The sequence below is a fragment of the Vombatus ursinus genome, unplaced genomic scaffold, assembly GCF_900497805.2.
Source record: "Vombatus ursinus unplaced genomic scaffold, bare-nosed wombat genome assembly UNPS02014793.1, whole genome shotgun sequence".
Classification (NCBI taxonomy): domain Eukaryota; kingdom Metazoa; phylum Chordata; class Mammalia; order Diprotodontia; family Vombatidae; genus Vombatus; species Vombatus ursinus.
The window spans coordinates 19,024,090-19,040,635 of record NW_020954571.1 but is presented as its reverse complement, the minus strand read 5'-3'; positions in this window follow the sequence as shown (position 1 = coordinate 19,040,635).

Sequence of the window (16,546 nt, the reverse complement as noted above, 5' to 3'; positions counted from 1 at the left end):
GATCCCTTGGGGAGGATGGGGGGGAGGATCAGAAAAGGTTTCGTGCAAAAGCTAGTGCTTGAGCCGAGTATTAAAGGAGGAAAGGGACTCTATGAGGCAGCCTCAGTCCCTCTGATCCCCTCCCTTCTGCTCTGTTCCTGCCCCCCACTTCCCTACTGCAAAACAATGATCTTTAATCATCTGAAGAGAGAGGTGTACAAACCAACTGATAGGAGAGTGAGCCTGAAAGAGAGAGGAGTGTGAGGGAGCCTCTGTTCTGAGAACCCTTCAGAGTAGACTGAAAACAAACTTCTGATTATCTTTTCATAAAGATTTGAGCTGGGGAGTCAGAAAGGTCACATTACAGAGGAAGAGGCAAAGTAAGGGAGTCTTATATTACTTTAGCACTACCCCTGCCTGTTGCTCTCTGGGAATGTAATCTCGCCTCCCCACCTGCTCTGTGGGATTCGGTGCTTAGAGCTAGCTCCTCTGCACCTTCTGTCCCAGCTTCCTTTCTACTCTCCCCATCCTAATTACTCCTTCCTTCTCTCTCTGAATTCACCAGGCTGAGAAAGACCTTTCCCTTGCTTTAGCTCAGGGCCTAAGTCTTTGGTAAAGGAGTTGGGGGCAGGAAAAGAATAGAGATGTGGGTCGCAGGGCCCTTTCTTCCCATTCCCCCGAGATAACAGGCCTCTCCTTCTTCTATATCCTTCTAGTAGGAAAGGCAAAAGGCGATGGGTCCAGGACGAGAAAAGGCTCTCCTCCTATGCTTAGCCATGGGAAAAGCCCTAAAAAATCAATTAGTCCAGACCCTAAGTTTTATACAGGGGAAATTGAGGCAGGGAGAGAGGGGAGGTAACTTGTTCCAAATCACAGAACTAATGAGTTAGTGAGGCAGACTTAGAACCCAGGTCTCCTGACTGCCAGCTCAGTGATCTTTCCACTATGCCACACTGCCTTCCAGGTGTGTGGTTGAGTGGGCTATTGAGTAATAATAAATATAATAATAGCTTGCAGTTGTACCTTTAAGGTTTGCAAAACACTGTACATATGTTATCTCTTTTGATCCACATGACAACCCTAGGAAGTGGGATCTATTATTACCTCTATTTTTATACATGAGAAACTGAAGCTGAGAGAAATTAAATGACTCGACCAGCATCACACAGATGGTAAATTTTTTATAGTTTTTTCTTTTCTTTTTTATTAAACTTAAATACACAATAAGAAAAGAAAAAGAAAATATTATAAGCTTAAATATTAAAAAAAATACAAAATAAGAAAAGGAAAAAAAGCATTTCCATGTGCACAGCAGAATATAAGAAAGGATATAAAATGTACATTAACAAATTTCCATTTTAAGAAAGCCTATATAATAAATATTACTCATTGTGTTCAGAGCTGTCCATCTTTCCATCTTTTCTTTGCTTTCTTGTAAGTTTTCTTTTATTGTCTGCTGTGTTTTTACTCCCTCCCATCCCCTTCCCAAGAAGGTACAATTAAGCTCAGATACACACACACAGACATATATACACATGTATACATATACACACAAAGATATATGCATGCACATACACATACATACATACACTTGCAAACACATACATATATTTAGATTTCTACAATCATACTCATATATAGACATATACATTCATATACATCTATGTAAGACTGTACTATACTTCTTTGTCCTTTGTTTCTCTGAGGGTGGATAACCTCTTCCTTCATAAGTCCGAGTCTTTGCCAAATCCACTAACTCATCATTTCCTACACCACAGCACTATTCCATCCTCATACTTAGTTATTTTAAATAGTCTAAAACAATATCGATTAGACCATTTTAAATAGTCTAAAACAATATTGATTAATATGGCTGACATATAGTATAATTTTATATACACATGCACACATATACACAGATAATAATTTTTATTTGTTTTGTTTTTGCTTTTTGGTGAGGCTTGCCGAGGGTCACACAGCTAGTAAGTGTCAAGTGTCTGAGGTCGGATTTGAACTCAGGTCCTCCTTACTCTAAGGCCAGAGCTCTATCCACTGTGCCACCGAGCTGCCCCCCAGACAATAAATTTTTAAGGCAGGATTTGAACTTCGGTCTTCCTGTCTCCAAACTTAGGGATCTTCTCACTCTAGCAAGCTGCCTTTCTAATGGGGTTATAGATCGATGGCAAGAAGGGATCTGAGAGGCCATGGGGTTCAACCCCTTGATTTTAAAGATGAGGAAACTGAGGCCCAGGGAGATTAATTGACTTGCCCAGGGTCACATGGGTAGTAAGGTTTAGAGCTGGTTCTCTGCCTCCCTGGGTTCTTTCCGCTATACTCTATTGCCCCTTCTGAAGAAATACTCAACTCATAAAGACAGTCTACCAGGGATTGTGGTAACTATCATGGGGAATACAGAAGCGCAAGACGAGGCCTCTGCCCTCACAGAGTTTATAATCTACAGTAGAAAGACAAACGGCAGCTAGATGGTGCAGTGGATATCACACCAGGCCTGGAGTCAGGAGCACCTGAGTTTAATCTGGATTCAGATATATACTGCCTGTGTGACCCTGGGCAAGTCGCTTAACCTTTTTTTACCTCAGTTTACTGATCTGTAAAATGAGCTGGAAAAGGAAATGGTCCAGTATCTTTGGTAAGAAAATCTCCTAAAAAGATCATGGAGAGTCAGATACAACTGAAAAAAATGACTGAATGACAACCACAGGATAGAGAAATAGAATATAAACACTCAGGACAATCACAGAACAATGTAAAACTGACTTTTGTACTTTAAGAATTCCTTCAATGCCAGTGCTCCCTCTGCTGATACAAGCACAGTCTCTCCAGAGATCTACTGTATCCTCTTCAATGTACATTTCTGGGCAGAGCACACACTCAATAAATAGCTCTCGATGTACCAGAAAAAGCATGTTGGAGCCAGGTAGCTGCAAAGAACCTGTGACCAGAAAACTCTGTGCTTTTTACCTACCTCTCTGCTCCAACAATGGCTTCTCCTTAAACATGGGCAACAGATTAATTAAATGGAAAGTTGAGTATTAAATAGTTAGAATTTTGCAGATATTTCTAAAACAGGCAGCTCACTATTTCCTCCATCACTGTCTACTTATAGGAACTGAATTCTAATAAACATAGACTTCAGGGCCAAGGAAAAGAAGGTCAGTAGTGCATGCTCGTAGCTTTATTGATGCTTTGTCAATCAATCCCTTTCATTTTGTTGTTTAATTTTTTTTTGTAAGTATGGGTAAGCACTTTCCCAGTTAATAGTTCATTTATTGAATGACTCAACAAATCAGCTCATCTGGGCCCTGAAAGGTGATGGCTGATTATCAACTTTGTGGCTTGGGGTCAGAGGGTAAATTGACCCCTTGCACAGACTTTCCCTTTCAGGGGAATTGCTAAGGTCTTTACAAATTCAATCCCTTCCAATAAACCCACCCCTCCCCACCCTCTCCACCGTCTAAGCAGTGCTCCAGAGCCTAGTTTGCTGCAGAAAGCAAAGGATGCATGTTGACAAATGAATGCTGCCAACTATATTGTTGTCCTCTAACTTTGTTAGAACAATGAAAGGGGAAATGGTTAATCTAATGAGTGCTGGCCTCCAAAAAAAAGTTGGAGCCTGATTCCTTTAGTCTCAGATGCATGGTGAAATATTTTGTAACTTGGAAGCCTTTGTGCCTCTGAGATCTTACAGTGCTCCGGGGGCCCCATTGGCTTGGGAAGAGAGGATCATCATTCTAAAGCTGGTAGGGCCATTTAGTTCAACTCCTTTGTTTAACAGATGACAAAACTGAGGCCCAAAGAGATTAAGCGAGAAGGGATTCCAAGCAAAAGGATACCATGGGATCCATAGGGGTTGTGACTAAGCATGATGGACTAGAACTTTGTAAACAATTGTTTTCTCAAAATAAGTTGTGCTAAAACACTGTCTTTTAACAAATCATGGCACTTTTGATTTCTAATACACAGGTTCATAGATTTGGAGCTGGGAGGGACCTTACAGGTCACTGAGTCTACTTCTCTCATTTTATAGAAAAGGCCCAAAGAAAGTAAGTGACTTGTCCAGGGTCACATAGCTAGTAGATGTCTGAGGCCAAACTTGAATTCAGGTCTTCCTGACTCCAAGTCCAGTGCTCTATGCATTGCACCATGCTTCCTTTCTCCTTTTCTCTTTTTTCGAGATTCTTACTTATTTGCTAAGGTTTTCAAACTCCTGTTCCAAACCATAGTCTCATTGATAAGAAGAACCTCAGTGACCATCGAATTGTACTCATGCCTGAACGAGAATTTGTATTACAACACTGTTGAAAAGTGATCTTCCAAAAAGAATTGGAAATAGCAGGCATGCTTATCAATTGGAGAATGGCTGAACAAGTTGTGGTATATGATTGTGATGGAGTACCACTGTGCTATAAGAAGTAATGAACTTGACGATCTTAGAAAAACATGGATAGACTTGCCCGAAGTAATGAAGAGTGAAATAAGCAGAACCGAGAGAACATTGTATACACTAACAGCAATATTGTTTTGAGAAAACTTTGAGCAAACAAGTCACTTTGATTACCCAAATTAACTACAAAGGACATATGAAGGAAGATGCTATCTGTACCCAGAGAAAGAACCGATAAGTAGAAGTATGTATAGAATGACTTTACAAGAACATCACAGATTCCCATTCCGATAGTGTCTAATGATAGCCATCTCTAAGGTAGAGGTGAGAGGGAAGGGAAGAAAAAAAAGAAAAAGAGGAATAATAAGTTGCATGTGACAGATTTGCAGTTTCACATGCAATCATTTTTTAATACTATATTATGGAAATGATTGTTTTATTCCATAAACTAAAAATAAAATAAATATTTTAATGTGGTCTTCTACTTTATTTGGAGACTCCCAGTAAGGAGGGCTCACAGTCTCCTGAAGCAGCCCATCTTTTTTTGTTTTAAATAGCTTTAATTTTTAGGGAGTTTTTCCTCACATCCAGTTTAAATATAACTTTCTGAAACTTCCACCTATGGGTCCTAGTTTTGTTCTTTGGGGCCAAGAAAACAAGTCTCATTCCTTTCCCATAGAATAACCCTTCAAATACTTAAATTCAGTTGTCATGTTCTCCACACCACCTCTTCCCCCAAATCAATCTCTTCTCCAGGAAAAACATCTCCATTTCCTTCACCCAATCCATATGACAGGGTCTCAAGACCTTCAGCATATTGGTTGCTTTCCTCTGGATGCTCTTTAGCTTGTCAATGTCACATAAATATGTTGCTGTCACAACTTCAAGGACAATGTTTCCAGGCTGGTAAACATTAAGTAAAGCTATGATAGAATCACTATTTATAATCCTTGGGTGAGAAATGACGTAGAAGGAAAGGGGGGGGGCAGAAAAATGATGAGAGTCTACAAGAGACAGAGAGAAAGAGAGACAGAGATAGAGACAATTCTTTCCTTTTTTCTTCCTTCCTTCTTTCCTTCCTTCCTTCCCTCTTTCTTTCTTCTTTCCTTCCTTTCTTATCCATAGTCATGCAACCAGTAAGTGTTGGGGGCAGGATTAAAATCAAGGACTTCCTGATCCTAGCTCTAACATTCTTTCAACTACACCACACTGTCTCTAAATAAAGTAGGGAATACATGGAAAGGCTGATTTAATTTCTGGTTTTTAAAGAGCAAAAGCCACCAGACCATTGAATCAAAAAGTTTATAAGCATACTTTCTGAAGTGACAGCAATGGGCATCCATACAAGTTATTTAGACCAAACCCACAAAAGAACCCATTTTTATAGCTACAAGTTAACCATCCCTCAAGGGCAGCTTTGAGGGGACCCTCTCATTTGTACACATTACTAAGCCTTTGGTTCCAGGAAATGTTGTGGCTAGGAGAGTCCCTCTTGGTCCATTGTCTTGCATTTGTTGTTCCTCCTTTGGTCAGCAAAAAGATGCCAGAAAAGATGGAAATATTTAAAAATACATCATCATTCCAGATCTGGAGGCTTCACTAGGAAGCATGGGATCAATATTCCCTCCCTTCACATGAATACTTCCCCCAACTTGCTATCACAGCCAGTGGCTGTTTAATCTTAGAACAGGCTAGAAAGAAGGGGGATCAAGGGAAGGGGATAAATGTAGAGGATGAAAATGTTATAACACCAAAGAGTAAGTCTAGCTGAGATCGTTTCACTCTATTCTTAGCCCCATCACACAAATGGAATAACTATATTTTCAAAGACAGAGATCCTTGGTTGCCTATGAACTGCTGTGTAGAGCACCTGGCATCTGGGTAAGAGAGGGTTACAGGACCCTGGGCAACATGGTGGGGTCTGCGCTCCTTCTTCATCTGAACATGAGGCTATTAAAAATTAATCGAGTCACCATGGGATTGGGGGGAAGGATTACTTTGGTTTGTTTAAGCTGGCTTAACAAAGGAAACAAAGAGTAAGGCTAAATAGACACTTCTTGACCCTTTCCCCCTTTTCTGCAGAGGTGGAAGACTAGGGGTATAGGACACTGTATAGAATGTCACACTTTTTGGATGTGTTGGTTAATTTTGCTGACCTTTTAAAAATTTCTATAATCTTTGTTCCAAGAAACAAATCTCTAGGAGGCGAGGGAGGAGGAATACATTGGGAAATGTAGATAATATAAAAACAAAAGATATCAATAAAAATATTAAAAATTAAATTGGCATTCCTCTGGATGAAGAAGTGTTCCTAGTGGGGTTTCCCAGGGATTTATACTGGAGTGGTCTTATTTAATATTTTTATTAATGATCTGAGAGTCAGAGTGCATTGACAGTGAGTTATTCTGGGTTGTGAAATACTAAGCTACTGGGACTCATTTTTTTCACTTATCTGTTTCTATCCTAGGAATGAATTGATGCGGTCATTGCCTCTCCCTCCAGTACTGGAGATTGTAAGGGTGAGTCTTAATTCTTCCTTTGTTGTTTCTGTTTGCTTGTTTTTGCTATTCCTGCCACCTCCAGTTCTCTGAGGGTTAGTAAACCCATTCTCCCAAGGGAATAAATCCCCTGGTCATTATTATTATCATTAATGTCCCTGTCCAACAAGCTCTAACAATCTGGGGAGAAAAGATTAACCCACAAAAAAAGAATTAGAGAAGGATACAAAATAGTACATGATCAAGGGCTAAATTCTAGAAGACAGATTGTAGGTCCTATACAAATTCAGAGAAAGGCTTGGACAGCAAATACAGAGGAATAAGAGGGTGAGGATTCAAATCCTGACTCTGCTGCTTACTCCCTATGTGACCATGGGTTAGTTACTGAACTTTCCTCATCTGTAAAATGAAAGGATTGGATTAAGTGGTCTATGAGATAGGACTCTTCCAGCTATAAATTTCTGCTTTTGTAAGAAGTATGGACTAGAGGAGACTTTAAGGAGGAGGGGGGACAAACTGAGCCTTAAAGGATGGGTAGGATTTGGATAGATGGAGGCCTGGATTCGAATCATGCTAAGTAGCTCTGTGACCTTGAGCAAATCATTTGATTTTTCTGGCTCTCAACTTCCTTCTCTCTAAAATTGTGTGTGTGTATGTGTGTGTGTGTGTGTGTGTGTGTGTGTGTGTGTGTGTGCGCGTGTGTGTGTTGGGAGAGAAATGGGAGAAGGAATATCAACTCAGGCAATAATGACCATAGCATGTTTATATCTCCGTAAGCAACCAGTCTAATTGGAGTGGAAGTTGGTTTTGGATAGCACTGGGAAATAAGATGACATTAGCCTATACAAGGCCTTGAAAGCCAGGTAGGAAAGTTTGAACTTGATGACATAGACAATAAGGAGCCATTTTAGGTTCTTGAGTATGCGAGTGACCAGATGTTCAGTTGGGTTCCTTAGTTCATGGTTATTGTTACGGTAGGACAAGGATTGGGGCCAATCCACAGATGCTTCTTCACTTTTATCTCCTGGACCTTCAGGCTCTGGCTAGAAGATGCTTAACCTTACCTTAGCCTAAGGCTCCTAGAAGTTGCGAGAGCAAGATAGGTGGGATTTTCAGAAGCACACCATCCTAGTCATGGAAGGAGACAGGACTGGGATTTATTTTATCCAGATTGGGCCCCTCATATCTCCCTCTGTGGGAACAGCTTTCAGGGGGAAAGAATGTCTATGAAGGCAATAGTGCCTTTCATTTTACTAATGCTGCATTACCATTTTGACTATCCAGGAGAGCCAAAAAAGAGTGTGCATTAAGGAGATGATTTAGAAGAATTTCTTATGAAATGGAGGGAGAAGTCCAGGAAAAAAAAGTGTTTCAAAAAAAAAATCAGGAGATTTGGGGAATTGAACACTTGTAAAAGAACCTGCCAGCCTGGGATATAGGGGAAAAAATTGATATTAATGAAACATCATGAGCAAATTAAGACAGCCAAAGTGCTCTCAGATGTCTGTGGGGACCGTTCCTCAGATTAGCTTTTGGAAAAAGCTAACGTGTAAAACTTCCCTATAAACAAAAGTATTTTAAGAATTCCAACTCAGAGACATTCCTGGCTGACATTGCTCATACTGTTTGGAATACACTTTATTAATTCCTGATGGTGATTGGGCTGGGGAACATTTGTACTAGCACTGGGGGTAGGGAGGGTAGAGGGATTGATGTCAGCAATGGGGACAGGGTACTCTCAGGGTGAATATTCACCCCTCTCAACTTCCTGTTTACTGGGTATTGGTCCTTCTTTTAGAGACTTATTATTGTAAATGAGGAGGAATTTTCTCAGCTACAATGGGGTGAGCATTCATTTCCTCTACCCAAAGTGAGGTTTAAAATCTTCAGGCTAGATTAATACTATCATCTGATTAGACATAAATGAACCAACTCCACAATCTACTGAATTGTGAGTTATTGGTTTCACCATTGTAGAAGATGACTTATTCCACAAAGCAGTTTTGTGGAGTGGATAGAATATTGGGCTACAGCCAAGAAAACATGGGTTTGAATGTTTCCTCTGATACTTCGTGACCCCAGGCAGGTCATTTAATTTCTCTCAGCCTCAGTTTCCTCATTTATAAAGTGGAGGAAATTATGAATAATTGCAGTGTTATTTCATAGGACTATTGTAAGGAGAAAATAATAACCCTGTAAGGTAGTTGCTATAATCATCCCTATTTTAAAGTTGAGGAACTGAGGCAAACAGACATTAAGTGGCTTCCCCAGGGTCACACAGCTAGACAGTGTCTGAGGCTAGATTGGAACTCAGGTCTTCTTTACTCCAGGCCCAGCACTCTATCCAATATGTCACTTAGCTGACCAACTCTCTGAAAGAGAGAACATGAAATATGTACCATGTTCCTGCAGGTTCAGGGGGGCAAACCCTGGGATCCCCTGAAGCAAGATGCTATGGGGAAAAGCATTCTGGATTTAGAGTCAGAGGACCTGAATTAAAATCATGTTTCTGCCATTTATTACCTGCATGACCTTGGGCAGATTTCTCTACCTCTGTGGGCCTTAGTTTCTTCCTGTGTAAAATGAGGGACTGGACCAGATGCCTTCTAAGATTCCTTCTTGCTTTAAATCTGTCACGATGATGCTATGAACTTCTGGACTCTGGGAAGCACTAGCTGAAAGTTTTTCCTCTCCCAATGAATTGTGAAGCTGTTTTGCTAAGTGCTCCTTGTGTCCTGGTACTCTCCACAGCTTTTAAGGGGACAGGGGAGATAAATGGGCTGCACAAGGGAATGCCAAGGAAATGACTTCCTTAGCAGCAATGAACACATACCTTCTTCCAGGTTACTTGCTCAGTTCTTGTGCTTGTGGGAACCTCACCAATAAGACAAGCAACTCCTGTACCAGAGTTATGGCCCCTGGGACTGGAACAGAGTTTGTGGCTTCACCAGATGAATCACTCCCTTGGTAGTGCTCAGCATCAGACTCTAACTCCCTTCTCATCCTGCAAGGTTTCATTTTCCTTTTGCCTCCAAGGGCCTAAAAGACTGTTGGAGTCTAGGATCCAAGGCTCAGTAAAGGGTATAGGGAAATTATGCTGGAATCAGAGGATCTGGGTTCAAATCTTGTCCCTGTTACTGTGACAATGGCTTGTCACTTGACCTCTCTAGAGATTCAGTTTTCCTATCTGTAAAATGAAGAGTTTGGGATAGTTCTCCTCTGAGGCTCCTTCTAACTCTAAATCTATGATCCTATGAAATCTAACAAAAACTAGGTCTTAGGGAGTGAAGGGGAAGGTCAGAGAAGGTTGGGAGCATAGGGGTGCCATCAGTAGGCAGAACAAGGGCATTAGGTCCCCCAGATGATAAAAGGAAAGGTTCAGGATATTAACGACAACCTGTGCCTCTGTCCCCATTTTTCCACAGTTCTTCGGTACAAATCTCCCCTGACTACTGTCAGTGGAGGGGGAGAGTGCCGGGCAAGTTGCTGTGGGAGAGGTTTCTGTGTTTTTGAATCAACAGGTGATAAGTAACAGTTGAGATTGAAGGTGACCACAAAGACCTAAAAAATTCAACTGCACCTGGGTTTCTGCCACACCTAGGCCCCAATATAGCAACATGGCATAGTGAATAGAATTCTGGGCCTGGAGCCAGGAACACCCGAGTACAAATTTGATCTCAGACACTTACTAGTTAGGTAAGAGGGGACCAGGTTGTGAGGACTTTGAATGGCAAATATGGGATTTTATATTTTCTCTTAAGGCATTAAGGAGGGAGCCATCAGAGTTGATTGAATAAGGTCATGGCATTTTCAGACTTGCACTTCAGAAAGATCAATTTGACAGCTGAGTAGAAGATGAACTGCAGTGGGGAGAGACTGAGGCAAAGATATCAACCAATAGGCTATTGAGATAGGCCATGTATGAGGTCCATGTACAGATGATATGGTTACCAAAAAAAAGGTAATAAAGAAAATATCAATTACTATTGCCCCATACATCTATTTTCTCATAATAATGATATTAATTACTAGTATTTAGATAACACTACTCTACAGATATTATCTCATTTGGTCCTCACAACAACCTTTGGAGGTAGATAGTATTATCTCAAAAATGAAGAAACTGAGGCAGACAGAGGCTAAATGATTTGCTAAGGATCAAACAGTTAATAAGGCTGGGTTTGAATTCACATCTTTCCGATTCTAAGTCCAGTATTCTGTCCACTCACTGTGCCATCTAACTTCCTCCATATGTAATTTTTGTGAGAATTATCTGCATATACATTGAGGGTGTCCTTGATGACAGTCTAAGAAGGTGGAAAGGTGCAGAGAGCTTGTGATTCCAATTGATCGTTTATTATAAAGAAGCATTTGACTCTGTAGAGCAAATCAGCAGCCTAAAAGATCCTCCTCCAACAAAGTGATGAGGATGGCGAACAGGAGACCATACGGTTTGCGGCTTCACCAGATGAATCACCCCCTTGGTAGTGCTCAGCATCAGACTCTAACTCCCTTCTCATCCTACGAGGTTTCATTTTCCTTCTGCCTCCAAGGGCCTTAAAGACTGTTGGAGTCTAGGATTCAAGGCTCAGTAAAGGGTAGAGGGAAAATATGGTGGAATCAGAGGATCTGGGTTCAAATTCTGTGCCTGTTACTGTGACAATGACTTGTCATTTGACCTCTCTGGAGATTCAGTTTTCCTCTCTGTAAAATGAAGAGAGAAAAGACCAACAGAGAAAGGGCTATCTTATAGTAGAACAGGTTGCTTCAGGAGAGAGTGGGTTCCATCTAGAATCTGAGTGATCACTTATTGGAGATGCTGTAGGAAGAAATCTTGGTTGGATACAAGTTGGACTAGATGCCTCTGAGGCCCCTCCCACCTCTAAAGTTCTGTTCTTTTATGTATGTGTTAGGATCATGCAAAATTTTTTGATAGCTGAAATTGCAGAGATAATAATTTTGTGGTCCTTTGATCCTGATTGTTAATATCAAGTGAGGCATAAAACAGGTGTTCAGCACTGTCATGGAGAATGTCCTTCACAGAGTCCAAATGAAAGAGAGGTTCTCTTTAGGAAATGAAGGTCTCCAGATGCTTCTGATCACAGATGATATTGTGCTGATTGCCCCCAGAATATTACAGGGCCTCCTTAGTGAGCTGTATAATGAATCAAAAGAGATTATCCCAACAGTGCACAGAGAAACACACACACACACACACACACACACAAACAAATACACATGAATAGAAAATGCCTATTGTTCACATTATGTAATGTATTTAGTCCACTGAATTAGTGCATCAGGACCTGTCACTTGGACAGGCTCTCTAGAGGGACAAAGAACTGGTTCAGAATTGAATAGGAGAAAAAACAAGCTGGATTGCATTTGTGAAAAGAAACAATGTTTTCAATGACTCCAAGCCACATACACACACACACGCACACACACACACACACACACACATACATACACACACACATACCATCTTTACAACACTAATATTCTCCAGTGATGCTATCTGGTTGCAAGTCATGGAATACTATAATCTCAGAAGAATCAACACTGTAGCTAACCCAAAGGGTGATGGAGGCCTGAATGGTGGGACTTCGTGGGACTTAGCAGGGCAAAGGTATAATAGGAATTGCTAATATTTATATAGGACTTTAAGGTTTGCAAAGCACTTTACAGATAATATCTCATTCGATCTGTGCAATAACTCTGAGAAGTAGGTGCTAGCCAAGTAGTGCAATGCAGAGAGTGCTGGACTTGGAGACAGGAAGAGCTGAGTTTGAATCCTGCTTCAGACACTTGCTAACTATGTGACTCTGGACAAGTTCACTTAATCTCTGTAAGCCTCACTTTCCTCATCTGTAAAATGGATGTAATAATACCATCTGCCTCATAGGATTATTGTGAAGATCAAATAGGGAAACACGTAAAGACCTTTGCGAACCTTGAAATGTTATATAAATTGTAGTGATTATTATATAAATGCTAGCTTATTATTTTAATGAGACTGAGAAAGCTGCCTATGGTCTGAAAATCAGTTAGTATGTGAGGTAGGATTTGTGTTCAGGACTTTCTGACTCAAATTCCTGTGTTCAAGCCACCATGCCAAGTTGCATTTCAGTAAATGTTATGATGGGAAAAGGAAATGGGCCTGCCATAGAGTGAGGGTAAGAAATAAGAAATGGACAACCTGAGTATAACATTGGTATTTAGAGATTTTTTGTTTAGAGCCGTTTTTACAGGTATTTGGAGGGGTTTTTCAAGATTTTTTACAAAATAGATGAAGACCTCAAATGGCTTGGACCTATCATCAGTGGAAAAGGAATGGGAGGGCTTAGACAACAGTCATCCAGCATTAGAAATCACAGATGGATGTGTACCACCTGAGTGTACCACCTGTACCCCTGAAAGAGAGATGTCATTAAGGATGCCTTGGAGGCATCCTTCATAGTACCTTCTTACATAGTACCGTATGGGAAGGTACTATGGAGAAACTGAAAGCAGCTTCCTCTGGGAAGCTTTCTACGTGTAGTCCTTTTATTCCGCAGCCCAAAAGCACAAACACTGATCCAATCCTCCCCCTTCATGCACTCATAACTGCTGTGTTAATCTGCACGGAGGTTTATGAAATGGAGATGGATAGGTCCTATTTTCTCTATCAATTAGCATACATATTACAAATATTTATCAATTGTCTAGTCTCTGTAATGTACTGTGCTAGGTAATGGGATAGATATAATGTTTAGGTATGACAGAATTCCTCCTCTCAATGAGCTTACAACCAAGAAGTGACTTTAATAATGTGGAATGGATATGGGTGATCTTGGACAAGTTGCCTAATTTTTCTTAGCTTCAGTCCCCTCATCTGTAAAATGAAAAAGTTTTATTAGGTGACTTTCAAGGTCTCTTCCAGCTCTTTGTTTACGATCCTTTGAACCAATGATGCCCAAACAAAAGGTGAGAGCAAAGATTTGCCCATGACACCAGGAGTGTAGTCAGCCTTGGTTCCTAGCATTGGTCCTGGATACACTTCAACACATTTTAAACCTCTGAGATCATCAGTTTTGCTCAGGACTGTACAATAGGGCCTCTGCATCTATGATGACCTTGTGCCAGTTGGCTGATTGGGAATCAGCATTTAGACGGGACAGAAACAAGAAGGAAACTTCTACCTCAATGAGTCAGGGAGTAAACATCTTGGAAGAGAAAACGTTTTGGGAGATATCTGAACACTGGAAGGAAGAGAATGGATGAATGCACGTGTATGTGCATACCACACACATGTGTTGAGATGGAGATATGTGCCAAGCACTATGCTAAGCACTGGGGATACAAAGAAAGGTAAAAACAAAGATAATTCCTGCCTTCAAAGGAACTTGCATTCTAACGAGAGAGACAACATGCACATAGCTGTGCACAAACAAGAGATATATAGGATCTATCAAGGGTGCTTTGAGAGAGATAAAATTAGAAGCTGATGGGACTGGGAAAGAGCTTCTGGAGGAGGTGGGTCTTTGAGATGAGCCTTAAAGGAAATTAGAGAAAGGGGCAGAGGTGAGGAGGCAGAGCATTCTAGGGCTAGGGATTTGCTAGTGCAAAGACACAGAGTCGGAGGGTTGAATGAGTAAGGAACCACTAGAATTGCTGGAATATAGAGTGTATGAGGGAAAATAGTGTATAAGAAGGCTGGGACAGTAGGAAGGATTTAGGTTATAAAGTTCTTTAAATGACAAACATAGGAGTTTCTATCGAATCCTTAGTAAGCAGCCATTGGAGCTCCTTTCATTTATTCATTCATTCAAGAAACAATGATTAAGCACTTACTGTATGCAACAGGGTTGACATGGTCAGATCTATGCTTTTAAAAAATCATCTTGGCTGCTGAGTGGAGGCTGGTTTGGACTGGGGAGAGACTCAGGTCAAGGAGGCCAGTTCAAAGACCACTACAATAGGATGGACAAGAGTTGATGAGGGCCAGAATTAGGGTAGTGACTGTGTGAGTGGACAGGAGGGGAAGTATAGGACAGGTGATGCAAAGGTTGAAGTAACAGGATTTGGCAATGGATTGGATAAGTGGAGTGAGGGAGAGTGAGGAGTCCAGGATGACCCCAAGGTAAGACGCATGCACAAAGCGGTTGTAGACAAAATAAGCCTTAGGAATATTGGAGAGAATATGGTAGGGAGGCTAAGGAGCATCCAGTGCTTTGGTGAAACCACCATTAAGTAAGGGAAAGAATGCTGGGGTTGAGGTCCAGGGGACTGCTGAGTACCTACAAAATGAGGAGCTTGACTGGATCAGGTATTTTTAACCTGGGGTTGTATGGATAGATTTCATGGGGTCCATGAACTTTGAATGAAGAAAAATAATATTTCTGTTTTTACTAATCTCTAATTGAAAGTTAGCATTTCAATCCATTTTGAATGTAGGCAAGAAAACATTCTGAGAATATTCTGAGGAGTCCATAGCTTTCACTCCATTGCCAAAGGCCTCCATGACAAGAAAGGATAAAAACCCTCACACTAGGCAATCTCTAAAGTGTCTTCCATGCTTGTCTATTTGTATTTTTAGGGTTTTATTCATTTTTCTTTTTAAATGAAGGAGAAGCGAAATGGGAGGAAAATATGGTAAATTTTCATTAACTAAAAAAAAAATTAGGGGCAGCTAGGTGGCACCAAGGACTCTGGCCTTGGAGTCAGGAGGACCTGAATTCAAATCCAGCCTCAGACACTTGACACTTACTGTGTGACCCTGGGCAAGTCATTTAACCCTGATTACCTTGCCAAACCAAAAAAAAAAAATCAAATTAAAAAAAAATCCCTTCCACCTTAATATTCTATGATGGGATAGAACTTGTAATTTATTGGTATAGGGAACTCTCAACAAGAAAACTCACTTACTAGTATAGATTAGTACTTTCTTTGAATTTTTTACTTAAGTTACCTAAGGTTCTGAGGGGTTATGGCTTACCCAAGGTTGCACATTCAGTATGTGAGAGAGGCAGGATTTAAACTCAATCTTGTCAACTCCAAGGCAGGCTCTCCATCCATTATACCAGCTTGACTGTGTGATGTTACAATGATATTCTTCAAAATAAGGCCTGACCTAAAAGGGACCAGGGCTTATGTAGTTGGACTTGAGGGTCATCTGAAGGGGCCCTGCCTTCTGCCATTGGCCTGCTGATTCTGATCTGATTTGACCATTTAAGGATGATAGTTGTTGAGGGCCCTTTGAGGTCATTAACTTTAGCCCTTTCACTTTACAAAGGAGGAAACTGAGATAGACCCAGAGAAGTTAAATGACTTTCCCAGCATCACAGAGAGGAAGAATCAGAGTCAGGATTAAAACCCAAATATTTCTGGCTCCAAGTCTGGAGTTCTATCTAGTATACTATCGTTTCTTTGGAGGCAAAAAAAAATTGAAGGCTTTTACCAAAATGCAAATGTTTTCTGGAAAGACTAATGACCTTGATGTGAGCACTTCCATTGGCATTTTTTGTCAGATCAACTCACTCATCACCTGGCAGAGCTATAAGGGATAGAGTATAGACTTTGGAGGGAAGAGATTCAGAAGAATGAGCAGAATGGCACAGGCAGGGAAGGAAAGAGGACATACACTTTGATTATATATTCATGGAATTACAAAGTATTAATGCTG